We start from the raw sequence: 13013 nt of genomic DNA, 5'->3' as shown, positions 1-13013 counted from the left end.
AGACATCTGCACACAGACCTGGTTAAAATAAATGAAACACCCATGGAGTATATCAATACAAACAAAAAAAAAACACTGGAAAAAATGGAAGAAGGTTTAAACAGATATTCAGATGAGGTGATAAAGCTGCAAAAATCAGAGGTTGAAATGAAGAAAAGCCTGGCTGAATATGAGACTTATTAAGCACTGAAGAAGGGTACTGGATACCTGAAAGCTTTGCTACTTTATTTTCTGTTCTTATTAAATACTTTGCTGCTCAATGTTGGTGCCAGTTGTTTTGTTGACATTTGCTGATTTTTTTACTATTGCACCTTCATTCTGGGAAGTTTTTTGTTGTGGCTTGTTGAATATGAGACTGTTCAGGAAGACATGTTTCTAAATATATAGAATTAGAGGACAGAGCACATAGGTAAAACCTGAGATTTTCAGCTATACTAGAGAAGCTGCAAGGAACAGACTGCATTCATTTTATGAAAGCACAAATGAGCAACTGGACTGGTATTCCACAGCAGGAGTTGTTAGTTGAAAGGGCACATTGTGTGTATGCTCCAAACCTGGCTCTGAGAAAGCAGCCTAGACCTTTAATAGTAAAGATGCAATCCTACCAGCTGAAGGAGTTGAGTCTGACAAAAATGTGGCAGAAGGACAACGTACTAAAAATGGTAGACAGCAGACTGTTTGCAGAGAATTATTACTCATTGTACACCAGGCAGAAGAGGATTACATTTATTCTACTATTCAGGGGATGCCGAGATGCAGGTGTGAGATTTAAATTGCTGTACCCAGCTGTCTTTAAGGTTTTCTTCCCTGGCGGAGAATATAATTTTTTGATGAAGTACATGCTAATGAGGAAATACAAAAGTTTGTCCAAGAAAAAGTGAGCTGTGAAACAGAAAGAGATTCTACTTCTTGATTTTCTGATGATCAAGACCATATACTGACTGTGGCTGTGATACCTCTTCTACTGCTCCAACAGAAAATGTAGAAGAGAAGGAATGGAGCACAAGACTTGACTAGAAGAATCAAGAGTACATTGGAAATGAAGCAGAGACAGGATTTGGAAATGGAGATGAACAATAATAAAACCAGTAACTTAATGTGGGATTACAGTGGAATAATTAAATCTGTGAAATATGATAGAACAAGAAAATCTGGAAATATTGGACTTTTTCAGAATTTCTTGGATTTGTGAGGGACTCTAATGTATATGCCCTACTTCATGTCATTAATGTTCAGAAAAATGCTTTGGGGAGGGGAAGAGAGAAGATAAAGTTAACTGTAAGTAAAGAAAACATTTTTTCTTAATAGTATTTTTGTGGTGTATGGTTTTCTTTGTATGATATAAAGTAACATTTTCTCGGTTATTTTTAAGCATCATTGGGATTGTGAACTGGTGCTGCTGTTTTTTTATTTTCCTTTCTTTGTCCCTTCTCTCTTTCCTCTTGTTCAGTTTTAAGAAATGTAGAAACTGGTTAAAAGAGCATGACAAAAGAAAAATTAATGAGCTTTCTCTCATTCTTGCTTGGGGAAATGACTGGATTAAGGACCTTAGATTTAGTAACACGTTTTAAGAGAAAGCAAGTAAATTACAAAGAATATTGAATATTATGAGGCTTTTTTCTAGCAAATGGATGTATGCTTAGTGGCAATTCTGTATCTGGCCTCCATATGTCAATAGAAACAATCTGAAAAAGAGAAATTGACTGTCTGGTTCTTATGTTTCCATGGAGACAATCTGATAAGGAGAAATTGGTGGTTTCTTATGTCTCCATGGAGACAGTCTGATAAAGAGAAATTGGTTGCAGTCTGGTGGAGAGTGATTGGCTGAGGAAAGAAAGAAAAGAGAAACTGGCTAGAAGATAATGTACTTTGGAAACATTCAGGGGGGTTTCACAGCAGAGAGAAATAAAGATCAGACAAAAATCAGTTAGCACTTAGTAGAAGCACATGCTGCAGCATTTCTCTTAGCATAGATAACTTCTCTTTTCGGTTAACTCAAGTCTGTGAGTGTGGCTGTCAGTTTGGAACATTTGTTCCTATTAGGAAGGCAAAACTTCAGTATTTGAAGATGTACATAGTTTTGTGTGTTAGTATTAAATTAATATTTTTTTTAGGGCTTTCAATACAACAAAAAGTTTTGTAAGATGTGACAGAGAATCAAATGGCTATGACAAGAAACAACTATATAAAAAGTTCAACTTGCCAAACAGTATATGAATGTAACACAAAAGCTGGAACTAGACATTTTAACAAAAAAGGTGTTATACATAAAAGGTGGGAATAACAACTTTTTAATACAATGATGTTTTCTGTAATGTCTTTAAATGTCATTGGTCTCACAGAGAAATACAAAAAAGAAAGAACAAGGAACTGTATTAAAAGACGTAGATTGAAATAGCTATGCTACAGGAGACACACTTGGAAATAATTGAACATGTAAATTTGATAAAGAAAGGTTTTCAGGGTGGTTATTTAGTGGAATATCTGGGACAAAGGAAAAGTGGAGTCCTTATATTAATTACAATAGGAGTTCCAATAGTGATGGAAGAGGATAAAAAAGATAATATTGGCAGATTTGTAGTACTAAGGGATTACCGTCAGGGGAGGAGGATTACATTAGCATTGTGTTTATATTTTACCTAAAACTGCTGTAATGGAGCTTAAGAAAATTCTGGGAGAAATAGTCAGTTTTCAGCAAGGAATATTACTCATAGATGGGGACTGGAATTTGATTTGCAGCAGTGAAATGTGTTGGGGGGCCCAGAAGGGAAAGTATAATAAAGGAAGGTATTTTTTTTTGAAGAAATTTATGAAAACATTTGGCATGGAAGATGTGAATTCAGTAATGAGCTTGGACTGAATTTACTTATTATTCCCCAAGATATAAAAACTGGGCTAGGCTAGACAGAATTTATATTTCACCGGAACATGTGCATTTAATTGAAGGTCTTGATACGCACCCAATAAGTATTTCTGATCCTGTGACAATAATAACTAAAATAAAACACACGGTAATGAAATAAAAGTGAGACACAGGCACTTTCCCACCTATCTGTTAAAAAGAGAGGAATTTAAGGAATGTGTAATGGAGATTATTCAGGAACTGTTCAAGAGGATAAACATTACTTTAGAAAATATAGGTAGGTAGTGGTATAAAATTAAGGTTGAGTTTAAATATAGGATGGAATTAAAAGGAGCTATGGTTAGGAGGTAACATGAATTATTTAGAGGGACTGACAAAGGTTAAAAGTATTGCAGAATATGTAAAATCTTGCAGAACAAGGAGAGGACCGACTGCAGAGTGCTAAAGAGAATATATAGGAGCATTTGGATAATATGCATGAGTTTAGAAAGGTTGCTGTTAAACAACTATTTTTGATCATTCCAGAGCACAAAAACACAGCACATGACTTATGCAACAGAAAGTATAAAGGGTTGTAACCAAACTTAGGGAGCCTAAAACAACAAAAATAACCAGAGATCCTATAGAGTTATTAGAGATATTTCTGAAATTTTCTGAAAATATGTATGGGGATAAACTTTTGACTAGGCTTGTAAGGGCCCCAGGGCAATTAGCCTAGTAACCTCCTATGATCCTGTAATGCAGAAAATTGTGGAAATGAAGAAAGAGCACAAATAGGAGTATTTATGGAAGACTTAATTATGTCATGGTTAGAGGAGATGAGGCTTGGCAAATAATAATTAAGATAGGAGGGAAGGAGATGAGGTAAAAATGGTAATGTATAATCAGTCTGTGTTGAATTATCCAAGAACAGATGGTATTCCTATGGAAGTTTGAAGTTAGTAGGAAAGAAAGGGATAAAGAGCTGGAAGATTTTAATTGTATTTTAAAAGAAGGGGAAACACCAACATCTTAGAAGAAAGCTGTTGTGGCTGTATTAACCAAACAGAGTAAATACTCATCAGACCCATCTTCATGTAGATCTGGTGTCAATTTTAAACCATGATTATATAGTGTTTATGGCTAAATTAACTAACAGAATGGCAAAGGTAATGACAAAATTGATAGATATAGATCATCGTGGTTTTGTGGAGGGGATGCAAACATTTGACATTAACATAACAATGATGAACTAGAGGGAAGCTGAATACAAGAAACCACCACTGTTTTTCATGGGTCCCGATGCAAAGAAAGCATTTAACAGAGGAAGGTAGGACTTTATGAGTAAGGTAGGGAAGCATATACATTCCCTGATACAATAATAAGATAAGTAGGAGGATATATGAAGGATCAGAGGCAAGAATTAAAGGGGGAGGGTACCTCTTCGATAAGTTATGTTTGAACAGAGGAACCAGGCATGAATGTCCTCTTTCCCATTCATTATTTCCTTTATATTTAGATCCATTGGCAAAAAAATAAATAAATAAATAAGGGACTCAGATATTCAAGGTTATAATTGATATGGCATCAGTAAATGTTGGCTTTATTTGCAAATTATATTAATTTCTAATTGATAAATCCAAAAAAGTTGTAGAACATTTTGAGACAATTTCAGGTCTTTTCAGTATATAAAATTAATAAAGATAAAAAAAATTATGTATTAACAAATTGATTGTTCAGCAATATCCATATTTATGGGGACACAATAAGATGAAGTATTTAGAAGTATGGATTAAAAAGCTTCAGTTATGGCAGCTAAGGATTTATGGGATGAGAGTAAACAAAAAATAATACAGAAACTGAGAAAGTGGAAGCTTGTTTATGGATATGGATAGTAAAATGCTAGCAGTGATAAAGTTTTTAGTCTCCTTAATTCAGGTGTATTTTTATCAAAAAGATGAGAAGTTGTACACAATAATTCATGAAGAAATTTATCTGGGAGGGGAAGAGGGCAAGAGTTAAGTGGGATAAGTTGATACTTCTTATAGAACAAGATGGTGTGCAATTAGTTGCTTTGAAGGAATATTTTAGAGCTCCACAGTTAAGGCTGATATACATAACATAAGCAGAAAGTCATAATTCAGAATGGAAAGGGATGATGATGCAGCAGTGGAGAGAGTTCAAGAAATAAGGAAAAACGAGATTTTGAATGCAGATCCTTGTAACAGCCATACCGAATATTATATTCATAAAGTTGTAGGATGTATTCTAAGAATTAAACCAACACAGGAATGGAGAAAGGGGATTTTTGCCAGTAAGGATGACTGCAAGTAGGGGTACAGTAAATAGGTAATAGGGGACTAGAATTTATTGGAAAAAATTGGCAAAGGAACCAAGGTTTTCAGAACAAGTAACTAGAGTGTGGTAAGGCCAAGAAGAAGTTTAAATTGTAGGTTAGAGACTGCCTTCCCTACCGGGGATTGATATCAGAATATAGGCAAAGAGAAAGAGATAGGGGAGTCCTAACTGAAAGGCTTGCTTTGGTAGTTTTTAGTTGAATCTGAAACAGAAAATGCTGTTAAAAAGAAATAGTAGGGCATATAAAATATTGCACAGTAGCTATAAAAATCAATAATATGAGGTTGTAAAAGATTGGGAAGAGAGACTAAAAAAGCAAATCTGAAGTAATTACTTCATTTGTTCTGCAACCTGTGGGTCACGGATCCGACTTCGGATCTGAGCCGGCAGCTTCACAAGCTAAAGGATCTGAACGCCTAGCTCCTCCCCCTACCCATAATCCCCTGCTGCCTACTGCTTTACCTCAGATCGAGTTTGCCGCAGCTGAAGACAGCTACTCGTGAAGAGCTCCTTAAGCTGGGTGAGATCGTTTAGATTTTTTCTAATTGAGAGAATTGTTGAAGTGATTTTTAGGTACAGTTAGTATTATTTTCAGTCACATAGAGTTAGTTACCCACTCCTAGTTATCGTGGTCATTAGTTTTCTTTTCTCTCCCTCCCCCTTAGTGTTTGGGTGTGTGTGTGTGAGTTTTTTCATAATGGCGGAAGGGCCCAAAGCCATTTTTTCCAAATGCACTGAGTGTGGCCATAAGCTTTCCCCAGCTGATGGCCACACTCAGTGTGTTTGTGCCTGGGGGTGGCCCATTTATCAATGGCTTGCCAAATCTGTGCAGCTTTAATCCTTGGGCAATCAGGGACAAGGAAGAACAAGCTGATCCTGGCAGGCCTTCTCCCCCAGGACTCTGCTTCTTCTTCCTCTCCCTCAAAGGGTCAGGCTACTACCGTAGCCCTGATGCCTTCAGTTCCCCCCGCTCTGCCTGGGACTCAAACTCCCTCTACTGTGCAGAGCTCGGGGGACTCTAGTGCTTCTTTCTCCGGGGAAAAAAGGCACAGGGAGAAAGACAGACACAAGTCTCACAAAAGGTGGGCTGAGGCTCACCCCTCAGCCCCCCCTGCTAAAGCTACTAGTCCTCCCTCGAAGGTTCCCGGATCCTCCCCCTCTCGGCTCCGTTTGCCTCGTTTCTCGCCAGAGCCGGTGGAGGAGTACCAGTCTCCTTCGAGGTCATCAAGGCGGCTTTCCTGGCCCGCTTCGACGACATCCTCTAGATCTACAAGGAGCCTTACCGACGCGGACATGGATCGGATGATGCGTTGATTCCTGCAGACCCAAATGCAGATGGGGGTGCTCTTGCCTCCTCCCCCTCAGGGGGGGAACTCAGTCCCTCTTTTTGCTCCGATCACTCCTTCTCCAACCCGGTTCAGGGTTTTGGAGTCATCGGATCCAGGCCCTTTCGGAGCTGGGGTTTTGTCGGCGCTATAGCTCTGGTATCTTCGACGCCGATGTTGCCCGTGAGTGTGTCGGATCCTAGCTCTCGGGGCCGAGGACCGAGCATTGGATCCATGGAGATTGGTGTACCTTCAGCTCAGGGTGGGTCGGAGCACACCTCTGTCTCGGATCCGACTGCTTCGGCTCCGACCCCGATCCCTGCTTCGGAGCCGAGGAGACTGCTTTCGGAGCCTGGAGAAAGTAGTTCCCCTTCGGCTTTTGAGGTAGTGGAGAGGGCTCTGTTGAGGTCTTCCAGATCCCCGGGTCCGGGCCTCGGATCCCCCCACCACCCCTTTGCATATGGGTCTATCCTCCATCATCCGTCCTATGGGACAGCCCGCTCAAACCCTCCAGTCAGTTCCCTTGGAGGAACAGGACCCCGTGGGCAAGCCCTCCTTGGACAGTCCCACCGAGGAGGTGCCTCACAAACAGCAGTGTAAAAGGATGCACTTGGACTCCCCTGAGTCCATCACCACAGACACTGATTTGGATGAAGGGGAAGGTTCCCCAAGGTCACCCCCCGAGGATGTCTCCTTTGGAGACATCATGGAAATGTTGCATATTAGAGGGGGGTGGTCTGCCCAAAAACCTTCCTCTGATGAATCAGTGTTCCTGGAGGCATTTGAGGCGGGCCCGTCTACCTCCTGGGTGTCCCCCCAGCTGACCCCCTGGTGGACTTAATTACCACCAGGGCGTGGAAAGAACCAGACACCGTGGAGCCAATCCCGAGATGTCCTGACAAAGTTCTTAGCCCCCCCACAGATAGGCAGTCCTGGGCTAAGGGGTCTCCTGTTGATGCCATGCTGGTGGCGGCCACCACGAAGAAGGAGCTCGCACAGGAGAGTTCCTCAGTCCATCCTCCGGATAAGGAATCTCGGGCGATGGACCGTATTGGGAAGCGGATGTTTGCTTCAGCAACCTTTTCCATAAGGGCGCTGAACTACATGGCACACAGTATCAGGCTACAGCGAGACTTGATTAAGAAATACGCTGCAGCCCCTCCAGAGTCCATGACGGTCGCGGATAAAGACACATTTGTGACTCGTATGGCCACTCTAAAGTCCATCTCTAACACGTCCATGCGGTTACTTTCTCACGCTATGGAGGGAGCCGCTAGGGCCAGCGGAGCCGGGGTCGACTTGTGGCATCACTCCTGGCTCTGCCTTTCCAATTTCACAGATCCCTTCAAGGCATCCTTCATGAATGCGCCCTTTGACGGATCTTTGCTTTTTGGCAAGACCGTACGCGAGACGCTGGTCCAAAGTGAGAAGGATGGGAAGACGCTGTCTGCCATCGGGGTCCGCTTCTCGACCCCCCCCAATGATCCTTTTCTAGGAATCAGAGGGGACAAAAGAAGTTGTGGTTCCACAAGTCTCAGAAGTCCCACCCGGCTTCAGACCCCTTGTCCTCTAGAGGCAGAAGAGGACAAGGCGGACGCCGGCCCAGAGGCAGAGGGAGGGCCGCGTAACTTCGGGTCTAGGGAACCTTTCTCGGACAGGCCCGCGCAGCAGCCCTGAGGGCTTACCCAACTGTCCCTCTCTGGAGGCAGTCAGGGGGCATTTATCGGAGCACCTGTCAAATTGGGAGTCCATCACGACAGATCGATGGGTGCTCCGAATCATATCCAGAGGTTACTCCATTCCCTTCATACACCTACCCCCCAAAGTCAGACACCTCCCAGATGTCCCACCCGATCAAAGGGAGGCAGCAGCCTTAGAAGTAGCAAAGCTACTAGGGAAAAGAGCCATCCAGCTCGTGCCCCCAGACTAGTCCGGATTGGGCTACTACTCCAGGTTCTTTTTGGTGCCAAAAAAGACGGGGGACTTAAGACTGATTCTAGATCTCTCCGCCCTGAACCTGTTCATCCCCAAGGAAAAGTTCCGGATGGTCACTCTTCAGTCTATTCTCCCCCTTCTTCGGGAGAACGACTGGATGTGCTCGATAGACCTCCAGGATGTGTACTACCACATCCTGATGGACAGACGATCCAGGAGGTTTCTCCACTTCCGGCTAGGGGCCAGTCATTATCAATTCAGGGTCCTCCCATTCGGCCCTACCTCAGCCCCCAGGGTATTCACCAAGGTCATGGTAGTGGTCGCAGCCCACCTGAGACTCCAGGGAATTCAGGTCTTCCCATACCTGGATGACTGGCTCCTCGTTGCCCCCAGCAGGCATCAACTTGGAGTGGCAAGGGATTACACTCTTTCTCTTGCCTAGGAATTGGGCATTTCAGTGAATCCTCCAAAGTCCTCCCTTCAGCCAGTACAGGTCTTGGAGTTTATTGGGGCCAAGTTGAACACTCACATCTGTCGAGTTCTGCTGACTCCGGACAGACTGAACAGCTTATCACATCAAGTTTTAGCCCTCCTTCGAAATCCAGCTCCTGCGGCGGAGTTAGTCCTGAGAGCACTGGGGTCGATGGCAGCTGCCATCGGTCTCTGTCTGCATGCATGCCTCCGGATGAGGATCTTACAGTGGACTCTTCAAGTTCAATGGTCATTAGTGCTTCACCCGATCAATGTCCCAATTTCACTGAGCAGAATCTGCAGAGACTCCTTCCTTTGGTGGCTTCGCTCACAGGAGCTGCAAGAAGGGAGACCCTTTGTAATTCCCCCACCTCAAGCCACGTTGACCACGGATGCTTCTCGTCTCGGGTGGGGGGGGCATTGTTCAGGCAGAACCGTCCAAGGCACGTGGACCCCCTTGGAGACCGCTTTGCATATCAATGTCCTAGAGATGAGGGCGGTGCTTTTGGCGTTGCAAGCTCTCCACGACCTTCTCCCTCTAGGGACTGTTGCGATTCAGACAGACAACATGGCGGTAGTCTGGTACATAAACAAACATAGAGGAACCAGGTCTTACCCCCTTTGCCGAGAAGCCATGAGAGTGTGGGAATGGGCGATATCCACCAACCGCTTTCTGATAGTAACGCACATTCCAGGTCGGTCCAACATTTTGGCGGACAAACTGAGTCGGGTGATTCTCACTCCATACGAGTGGTCTCTCAATCCTTCAGTTGCGAAGCAGATCTTCCGCGCATGGGGTTGGCCTCGCTGCGATCTTTTCGCCTCTCCATCAAACACAAAGTGCAGCGAGTACTTTGCAATACTTCCCCCTCCAGGGGAGGCCCCAAGAGACGCTCTGGTTCATGCTTGGCCGCCTGGTCTTCTCTATGCTTACCCTCCTCCCGCTTATGGTGAAATTCATTTAGAAAGCACATTGGTTGGGGAGCAGAGTGATCCTCATAGCCCCATTCTGGCCTCGTCAGATCTGGTTCCCTTACCTACTGTCTCACAGTGTTGTTCCTCCATGGATCCTGGACCCCATTCCAGATTTGATATCGCATCCTGCGGGATTCCAAACCCCGAATCTGCTAAACCTCAAGATGACCGCTTGGTTGATCCAGTTCCTTTGATGGCTAGGACTCCCGGTATCTCATCACCAGTGAAGGCCATTCTGGTGGCGGCCCATAAACCAGCCACCAGAAAAATTTACTATAGTAAATGGAAACGTTTTTCCATTTGGGCCGAAAGCAAAGGCATGGACCCATTTACAGTCCCTATTCCTACAATTCTGGATTTCCTGTCACTAATCTTTCAGCAGGGAGCAAGCGCTTCCACAGTTAAGGTACAGTTAGCAACTATTTCCCACTTTCATGTGGGGGATGAACTAGGATCAATAGCATCCTCAAAGATATGCAAAACCTTCCTCAAGGGCGTTTTTCTCCTAAAATCACTGGTCAAATCTGTAGTACCCCCATGGGACTTAACCTTAGTGTTGCAAGCCTTAACAAGTCCACCTTTTGAGCCCGCCTCTTCAGTTTCTTTGAAATTCTTGTCTTGAAAAACAGCCTTTTTAGTCGCTATTACATCAGCCAGGAGGGTCTCAGAACTCCAAGCCTTGTGCATGAAACCTCCCTACCTCATTTTTAATAAGGATAGAGTGTCTCTCAGGACTAACCCCTCTTTCCTACCGAAGGTGGCTTCGGAGTCAAATATTAACCAATCAATTAACTTACCAGTGTTTTTCCCAAATTTTCAGAACAAGGGGGAGTACACATTGCACAAATTGGACGTACACAGACAATTACGTGTCTATCTGCACAGGACTAAGTATTTTTGTAGGTCTGATCAGTTGTTTGTGTCTTTCGCCAGATCATCTAGGGGAAAGGCAATTTCCAAAGTAACTCTGGCAAATTGGATTTCCCAGTGCATAACTCACACGTATACATCATCAGTTAAACCAGTTCCTATGGGAATTCACGCTCACTCAACCTGCTCCATTGCTACATCAGCAGCCTTCTGGTCCAAGGTTCCTCTGGACGACATATGTTCAGTAGCTACTTGGTCCTCTTCTCATATGTTCATCTCCCATTATAAATTGGATATGATTTAGAGGAGTAGGGCTTCCTTTGGCTTCGCGGTGCTTCGGAATATTCTTCCGTAAGGTCACCCAGGGTTAATTCTAGAGGTAGCTGGGGACTCTGTCCCACAGGTTGCAGAACAAATGAAGTAACTACTTCAGATAAAGAAGTTATGTACTCACCATAACGTTCCATCTGAGTAGGTACTTCATTTGTCTGCAACCAACCCCCCCTCCATTCCCCCTAACCATATCGGGATAAATGGCCAACTGTAAAATGTCCTTTTGTCATAGCATGAAGTAGGGCTTGATCCTCTGTCGAGGGTGTGAGGTGTTTAAAATTAAGCAAACTCGATCTCAGGTAAAGCAGTAGGCAGCAGGGGATTATGGGTAGGGGAGGAGCTAGGAGCTCAGATCCTTTAGCTTGTGAAGCTGCAGGCTCGGATCCGAAGTCGGATCCGTGACCCACAGGTTGCAGACAAATGAAGTTACCTACTCAGATGGAACGTTATGGTGAGTACATAACTTCTTTTTTACAAGGGACCAATGGGCGCATATATGTATGGCTCCCAAGTATGCGACAAAATCCGGAAAGTTTGGATGTTTGCTTGGAAGTATTTGCATTAGGGATTTTTGTACTCCAAGCAGATTTCAAAGAATTTTTCCTCAGGTAAAGAGCAAATGTTTGAGGTATGATGGGGAAGAAAGAGATAACTGGGAACATGTGTCTTTGGAGTGTAATTAGTTGGCAAATTTTAAAATTTCCTAGAGATTACTCTGTCAGAAACATTAGGGAGCAAATGGCTGTAACTAAGAAAATGATGTTTTAATTGGTGACATGTGGTTTGAATAGGCATACTAAAGTCTTAGTTTAATTCTGTTTCCTGACTAAAAGCAATTTCCTAGAAAATGGAAATCAAAGTCTAATCCAGTTGTACTTGAAGTATTGAATATTGTAAGAGAGATAAAAGAACGGGAAGAAGAAAAATTTATAAAAGGGAATAAGCAAACTACATAGAAATGGAATTTGTTGGAACAGTACATGCAGAATAATGTTTAGTAGGAGGAATGCGCTTTTATGGGAAAGCAAGAATTAAAGAAGTTATGTAATTTTGGGCTGATGTTATTTATAAAAACAAAAACATATGTGATGTAAATGCAAATTTCTTTAATATGTTTTTTCATTTTATGATTTCCTGTCTCTTAAGTTATACCATAGCTCACAACTGTCCAGATTTTTAGCTCAAATTTTTGGTCTGATCCTCATAAAAAAAAATTGTTTTCTGGCAAATCACTGAGGATTGAAGTCACTAAATAATGACATATATTTAAGTTTCAGACTTCACATCCTTCAGAAAATGCATACTAACACAGCAGCTTTCTAAGTATATAACATTTAAAATGTGGCCCTATGTTTGGGCCTTTCTCCCATTAATGTTAGGCTTTGCCCAGACTTCTTGCACTAAGAAGGTGAGCGGTATGAGTTATACTTTAATAAAGTTATTTATAAAAGGAATCTTTTGTACCATAGGTGGCCCCCAAGGGCATATGCCATTGGGAGTATTACAAGCAAACAGATTATTGTTGGGAGAAGAAGTGGTCATTAGGAAATTCCTCCATTGTCAGAGCTCCTGTAAAGAAACAAAAAACCCTTGTGACTACATAAATGATGGCTCCTCCTGGATGGCTTTCACCTCAAACCCGGCAGTACCCTGTCAAGGTAAACAAATGGGCTCAGGTCCAACTGTGTGAAATTTTCAGAAGATAAATCAACAGCCTTTACTGTGTGGATGGTGCCATACTGCTGGAGGAAAATTGAGTTGATCTGATGCATTTTGCTTGTCAAGATAAAACAGCAAAGTCTCAAAATGGGCTTGTACCTTAACATGAAGAAGACAATGATCCTAACAACTTTAAAATTAATAACATAATTACCGATGGAAAAGAAATATGAATAGTGCAATTG

The 13013-nt window shown here is 42.7% G+C and overlaps 1 protein-coding gene across 1 annotated transcript in view; it reads left to right on the top strand.

Annotated features, from left to right (window-relative positions):
- Positions 1 to 13013, top strand: part of SCUBE1 (signal peptide, CUB domain and EGF like domain containing 1) — a 4299807-nt gene that overhangs the window by 2199857 nt on the left and 2086937 nt on the right. The window lies entirely within an intron of this gene.

This window comes from Protopterus annectens, chromosome 11.part0 (genome assembly GCF_019279795.1).
Source record: "Protopterus annectens isolate FY-2018-M chromosome 11.part0, PAN1.0, whole genome shotgun sequence".
Classification (NCBI taxonomy): Eukaryota; Metazoa; Chordata; order Ceratodontiformes; family Protopteridae; genus Protopterus; species Protopterus annectens.
This window is presented reverse-complemented; position numbering and strand designations above follow the sequence as displayed.